This window comes from Cricetulus griseus, chromosome 9, assembly GCF_003668045.3.
Source record: "Cricetulus griseus strain 17A/GY chromosome 9, alternate assembly CriGri-PICRH-1.0, whole genome shotgun sequence".
NCBI lineage: Eukaryota > Metazoa > Chordata > Mammalia > Rodentia > Cricetidae > Cricetulus > Cricetulus griseus.
The window spans coordinates 3,341,113-3,348,310 of record NC_048602.1 but is presented as its reverse complement, the minus strand read 5'-3'; the positions used below and the strand labels follow the sequence as shown (position 1 = coordinate 3,348,310).

General features: G+C 53.9%; 1 long non-coding RNA gene across 2 annotated transcripts; it reads left to right on the top strand.

Moving 5' to 3' along the window:
- Window positions 1-383: 383 nt before the first annotated feature.
- LOC107979906 lies at window positions 384-6,241 on the top strand. Of its 2 annotated transcripts, XR_003487856.2 has the most exons (3): window positions 384-674; window positions 1,497-1,696; window positions 2,655-6,241. It is a non-coding gene; the product is annotated as an uncharacterized LOC107979906 (long non-coding RNA). The 2 variants fall into 2 exon arrangements; XR_004771245.1 differs by lacking the exon at window positions 384-674 and having other exon boundaries at window positions 761-1,696.
- Window positions 6,242-7,198: the final 957 nt, after the last annotated feature.

Genomic DNA, 7,198 nt, shown 5'->3' with positions numbered 1-7,198 from the left:
GACACGGGGACCCAGTACAATAAGAAAATAACACACAACAGGCTGTGTCTTTGGGTATTAATAATGTCATCTGGAGCACAGCCCCCCCCACCCCTGTCACTCCCCTTTTTCCAGTCTTTGTTTTGGCTTAAGTCTCTACCTGGTTGGTGGGGGGGGGGCGGGTTACAATAACTCAAGCTCCCCAAACAGACACCCTCTGATTAATTAACTTCCGAGCAATTCCACCTGAAGTCCTGTGACTGTGTGTGGTGGCTCATATATGCAATGCCAGTACCCAGATGCAGAGGGGTTGCTTTGCATTAGAGTTATATAGTTGAGTTCCAGTTAAGACCTAGTCCCAAAGGGGGGGGTGAACAAGTTCTGGATTTGAGCTCTACTGGGCCCTAGGTTCATCACTGGACGAGCGATCGATCGAGCCCCTGTATGTGGGAGAAAGGAAGATGTTGCTTGGTCAAACCCTCCCATTGGGTGGGTCAGCTCCACTCAAACTACACAGAATGGCTGAGTGTGGGGACAAGGACAATGAATATAGAGCTTGAAGGAGAGAAATGGACCCTGGGGAAAGAAGAAAATCGGTGCCCACTTCCTGCCCACTTCCCAGGAGGAAAGCACATAACCCAGCAGACAGTGAGATGAGTCAGGATGACTCCTTTACCACTGCTCCAAAAGAGAAAGTAAGTCTGTGAGCCCTGTTCCTTTCTGGGAACAGCCATTGGGGTCTGGGTCCTAGATGAGTTTCCTGTCTCTTCCCTCCCTCAGTGTCTCCCCACAAGTAAGGCAGCCCGTCACTAGGTCCCAGTCACGAGTGGGGTGCGGGAAAGATGCATGACAGTGGTCTAAGGGACATTTTGGTGGATCTTAACAGAGCTGGGAGACAGGGGCAATGCAGGGTAAGGGCTGATGGCTACAGTGACCATTGGAAGGACCTTGTCCTCTGGCCATGGAAAGGGTTTCCAAAGAAGCAGGCAGCTCCTCATTCACTAGAATTCAAGAATAATCCTTGATTGCAAGGAAGGTGTCTGGGTTGGTTTTTATTGTCAACTGGTCACAACCTTGAGTCATCTGGTGAGAGCAAGCCTTAGTTGAAGAATGGCCTCCGTTGCGTTGGCCTGTGGAATATCTGTGGGACACTCTCTTGAATGCTATCCGATATAGGAGTGTCTAGCCCACTATGGGGAGTGCTGTTTTTTGGCAGATGGTCCCGGGTTGTAGAAGAAGTTAGCTGGGAGTAAGCCAGAGACCACAGTAAACACTGCCCCTCTATAGTCTGTACTTCAGTTTCTGCCCTGACTTCCCTCGGTGGCAGACTGTGACCTGGAAGCATAAGCTGAATAAACACTGTCCTTCCTCCCCTAAGTGGCTTTTGGTTAGAGTGCTTTATCGTAGCAACAGAAAGGCAAACCAGAAGGAAAAGAAATCCATTTGCTGAGCACCGATGGTGTATGGACACATTCTCAAACCTCTTGTTTCCTTTTAAAATCATTTTCAAAAATCAGCTACAAAGCAGCAGGTTTCACTATGACGCTGAGAATCCTTCTTTCAAGCTGTCAGCCATCAGAAGTCGATCCTGCCATCAGCTGAAGCAGATGCTGTATCCAGGGGATCAGAAGGTGTTGATTGGCCAACTCGGAGTCATGTCCTTGTCCTTGCCCTGTCTACATTAAAGGTGGGGGTCAGCCCCACCCGCACTGCATAGGTGAGTATTGGGAGGTAAGGGATCCCCGGAGGATCACCACAGTGTACCCCGGTTGTCAGACTACAAGCCTACAGCCTCACACTGGCTTGGAAAAATAAGAGGTGGGTTTGGGGAAGCAGAGGGGAGAGGCACAGGGAGGTGACAGCAAGCCATGGGACAAGAGTCTCTGGCTCGGGAAAGGAGGTGACAATGACTTCCAACCCAGCAGAGTGTGCGGCCCCACCAGGGATCCAGAGAACGGCTTCCTCTTGGTGTCTTCATGCCACAAGATGTAAAATAATCCCCTCAGCTCAGAAAAACACATTTTATGGCTGTCTGACTCATTTCCCACAAAGCTAGGTTCGCCGCCCGCCGCCCCCCCACTACGTTTACGGCTTTTGTTTTGAAAAAAAAAAAAAAAGTATGCTGAAGATTTTGGGATGACTTTTGGACATAAATTGTTCCCTTCTTCACCCTCGTCCCAGGCCCCCCTCACCTAATTTCTCAAACGTTGGCTGACAGTGGCTGTGAAGGACCTGATCCAAGTGTGTGTGGGATGACTTGGGGAGCTCTGGGCTGCATAGCCCTGGGGCAGGGCAGGCTGATGCCTGCTGGGCACTGAGACAGGCTAGCACTCTGGGGTGAGGGTGGGGGTGTCCCTGGGCCTGCTGCTTTGGGGTCTTAGGCAGTGATGTCACCAGCTTCTAGCCTGGCAATCTCCTTAGGGGGCTTGAGGGGTAAAGGTCGCATCAAACCGGTTGCTTTTTCCGTCAATACCCAAGCTAAGGAGAGAGCGCTATGGGGCCGACTCAATCGTTGATCCGGGACATGGCCCAGCCCTTGGGGCTAGACTGCAGCTTAAGCTCACCAAAGTGAACTTGGGTGTTCTTGGATCTGATCCCGTTAAGGCTCTCAACCCTCGGTGCACATGCACGCCCCCCAGCTCCCAGAAACTAATTCTTTGCACTCATTTTCTCAGCTCTCCTGGCCCATAGATACCAGTATCCCAATTCTCAACAGAGGCCTGAGCTCAGCCAAGGGACCAGCACCTCACAGCTCCTGCTGATCTCCAGGTAGCCGAGGAGAAGAGGGGTGCAGCAAGCAAGCTCATCCTTGAGGTGACTTGGTTTTAGGTATCTGTGAGTTACCCATTGTCCACAGAGCCTCCCCGACCTTCACTGAGCACAGTGAAGGTCCTCCACGTGGTGTTCAATTGGCTACATCTGTTTTTTCCTGCCTCTCTCAGGAGGAGGGGTTTCAGGAGCCCCAGAAGTGACATTCTCCATTCAAGCCAGGTCCAGCTAAGCAAGTACCTGCCATGCCTGGACCAAGAGCCTCAGCCCATGGACTTGGGTTCCTGGGACATGAGATGAGACCAAGGCCCTCTTTCTGGCTTCGGGAAGCCTACTCCAGACCTTTGGGAGCCACCTAGCCTCTCTGAGGCCTCTAGAGCCCGAGCACTGCTAGATTGGGGTCCTAGTACCTGCTACGTTCTAGATGCTTCAGAAGAGGCCCAGGCAGGTACCACAGGCCCATAGGAGCTGCCAGGTGTGCCCGGGTCTCTCCCCATATCCCTGGCCCTGCCCATTCTCATCTCTAGATATGCCCCTGGTATGGCTGTGCAGAGCTTTGGATTTCCGCCTGGGGACAGGAAGCAGATATAAGATGAGGCCCAAGCAGTGGGGAGTCTCAGAGTCAAGGGCTGGATCTCAGACAGACATGGCGCCTGCCTGAGGGGGATATGGACTGGGGTCTCCCAGCCTGGCTAAGCCCACAGGCATCAGGGGACAGTAGAGAGGTGACCAGGACTTCCTTAGCCACCAGAAAGTGATTCAGCTAAATTGAGGAAGGCTTCCGTTTCGGCAGAATACATTTTCCACTATGGTAAGAGCTTTTCACCCACGGGCTGTAGAAGAGCAAAGCCCTCCAGAGAGAGGTTTGGAGAGTTTCGGTTTGAATAGTCAGTGCTGATTCTTAATCATTAGTTTGAAGAGGCAGTTCTTGGTTTTCCAGCAGGTGGCTGGGGCTCGGGGCAGTCAAGTTAGGTGTGCCTATGAATGCGTGTCTACACACCATGTGAGCTTTTGTGACTTGACCTTGGAGGCCAGGAAGGGAGGCAGTCATGATCATTCCTTTGGTCAGTGGTGAGGCCTGTACAGGTCTGCGGAACAACCTGGGCTCTCTACCCTCACCACCCTGCCACGAGAGCCAGCAGCTACACCGAGAGTTCGGTGTGTGCAAGGAGGCAAGCTGGGTGCTTACTCACAGCCTTGGGAACCTACCTATCAGTTGAGGTTCTGAGGGAGGAAAATACCAGTCAACACTCAGCCCAATGTGCACCCAGGCAGCCTAATAGCATCAAAGTCCTCCCAACAGCCACCCTACCTTCAGATTCTCCTGTCCCTGCCGTCCCTGGCATCTCTGGCACCACCCAGGGCGCACTACATTGAAGCCAGATATGGTGGCCCAAACCCATGTAATCCCAGCAACTAGGGAGATTGAGGTGACAGAGGGTGGAGGATATATAGCTCAGCGGTAGAGTGCTTGTTTACCTAGTGTGCTCGAGGTCCTGAGTTCAATCCCCAGTACTTAAAAAAACCAAAAGCTGAGCCTACCCTGGTTTGGGGGATAGACTTCTGGCCTAACAAGTATGGTGAGGACAAACCCTGATTCAGATACCTGATGGAGCAGAAGGCTGGCTGCTTCCAGCCCCTCCCTTTCCTGGACCAGCCCAGGTGGGGACCCTGGAGGCTCAGCAGCAGGTCTGACCCGGGCAGTGGTAACAAGATGTGGGAAGTCCTGGCCGCAGGGCAGACAGAGGCCCTTCCCCCACCCTCATGGAGGCCCGGCATCTGCTGCCACCAGACAAGATCCCCAGCTGTCAACAGGTCCCCTGGTTCTTAGGCAGACCTTTCCCTAAGACTTCATCCTCCCAGGGGTGGTGACAGGGGCAGGTGACAAGGTGCAGGACCCTCTTCCTGCCTCATTACAGGTTAGACCTGGGCTCTACTGGGGGACCTGCATCTCCCACTCCACCTGCTCCACTCTGGCTGGAGAATATTTTGGCCTCTGGGCATTTCAGAGGATAGATCAGGCCTGGCCAATGGGGTTGGTTCTTTCTGGTGGCTAAGACACAGGTCTTGGTTTGATAGTCTCCCCAAGGCCATACTTAGTGGCCAGACTGAGGGAAGAGCAACACAGGCTTTTGAGGCCCAGGAAGGAAGCCAGGCCAGCAGCCCCCTGGGGTGCTGGCAGCTCCAGAGCAAAGGGCAGGTTGGCTCTGGCCAGAGGAAGCAGGGCAGGGGCCAACGTGAAGAAGTAGGCTGAGCTCTGTGACGGATCAAATGCAAGCCCTGAGTCCTGGCCCCATCAGAGGGGCAGAAACTGGGATCAACAAGGACGAGAGGAAAAAGTCAGAAGACGGTATGGCCACAAGCAGCCTTGGTAAAAGCCAGGCAGGGAGAGAGCGGGGCCACCAGGAGGATGGAGCAGACACAGCAGGGATTCAGGAATGGCTCCAAACTCTTGATCCAGCATGCGCCAGAGCCTCAGGAATCTGGCAGCAGCCAAACTGGGATTGTGGAGTGGGACCCTCCTGAGAGCGCCAAGGACGGCCTGTGAGCTTCTGTTTTTGACCCTTGCACACACAGAAACCCCACCTTCCTCACTCCCAGGTCTTGCAAGAGAGTTGTGGCATCTGTGAAGTTCTGCTCATGGCCTATGCTCTGCTCATGGTCAAAGCCTTGTGTGTCTGGGGGTCCCTACTACCCAGGACACCCTGAGCATCAGAACAAAGGCTTCTCTCTGAACCCATCCCTGTGAGGCCAGCCCTCGTGGAAGCTGGAATTGCTATGAGGCCGGTTCCCTGCGCTTGCATGGGCCCAAGAGACCCTCCTAGGCCATGCTGGAGAAAAGATGACCATCGTCCCCCGGGGGGGCCACACAGTGTCTGGTGGAGGGAGAACCTGCTGGGCCCAGTGCCTTGCAGAGCGCCAGCATCCAGACTGTGCACCGGACGGAGTTCCAAGCACTCCCAGAGTGGGCCGCAGGATGTTTCTTGCTTCTAAAATTCAGTGTGCCTATGCGTGCACTCTTTCAACATTCCCTGGCCCGTGAGCTTTACCCGAGTGCTCAGCACCCCTCATCCAGAAATCTCAATGGCTCCCAATTGCACAGGGCCCAGCCCATCCCCTCCCCCCACCCCACCCCCAGGGCCCTTCACACAGCCCAGCTCAGCCAGGCAGGTCTCCCCTCAGGCGCTATTCATCAAGCCCGCTCTCAGCAGATGTTCAGCTGCTGTACACCTGGGGCTACCGTGCATTTGTGGCGTCTGCCTCGGCTGGGGTCTGAATTGGGTGAGAAGGTGTGTCGGGAAAGAAACCTGACTTGCACTGGTTTTTGAGCAGAAAAGGAATTCAAGGGTTCCTGCCATGAAAAAATCCATATGGTGCTGGTTCAGGCACACCGTCCTTCACCTCCAGACTAGCGCCCATCAAGAAAGCCACTAGGGTCCCCTTCTCCTGATTTGCCGTGCAAGGGAAATAAAATTTCAGTGTGTCCAACAAATATCTCAAAGGTGACACCCATTGGTCAGGGCCAGAGCCATGTGGTCTGAAATGGGGGAAGAGCTTGCTCCAAAGCTAAGCTAGAGGGGGGCCCCTGAAGAAGGAAGTAAATACTTGGCAGCCAGAATCTTGGGGGTTTATACTGGTCACCCCATGCAGGAGCGATTACAAGGGGGGAGTAGGTATATGTTGGTTTCTCATCTTTGATCTTATCCCCCATAAGAACTGGAGTCTAGAATCTGGCAGCCCATTTCTTACGGTATAGACGGAAAACAGGTCCGGAAGGCCAAGATACTGGCTGAAGTTTGCACAGCCTATTTGACCAGAGCCAGAAGTAGCACAGAACCTTTATGTCCACCCAAGGTAGGGATAATACAGTCATGGCTGCATGTCACACAATTCTGCCTAACCAGCCCCATAGTCTGACGAGGGTGGCAGATACCATTGCAAATCCCACATGTCAGCGTGCCCAGATGCCATTGCAAATCCCACATGTCAGCGTGCCCACAGAAACTACCATCAGGAATTACAAGGTATCAGGACTGCAGGTTTCCCTAACTGGGAAACCCAAGTTCAGAGGTACCACAGACTATGACTGGGGCTTGGGGTAGGCCAATGAGGGGTGCAAGGGAAAAGGGTCCCACCTATCCAGACCATAGGGCCACGGCTTCTGCTGAGGGGGGCGAGTAGAACCTGAACCATGGATACAAGAGAGGGCAAGGGGCAGAAGGGCCAGAGGGGCCCAACGGGCTCCAGCAGGCTGTGGACACTTGGCCAGGAAGGCCTGTTTACTGAGAGGCCCAGGAGGTCAAGGCCCGAGCCCAGAGTTAATCATTAATGGCTCACCCTGCTTGTGGCTGCCTGGTGTGGTCTGGACCAGGCCCCAGGACACAAGTACTGCCCCACTGCCACCATGCATGTGTGTGGCGGGTGGGGGAGGTACCCATGTGTTTTTGAA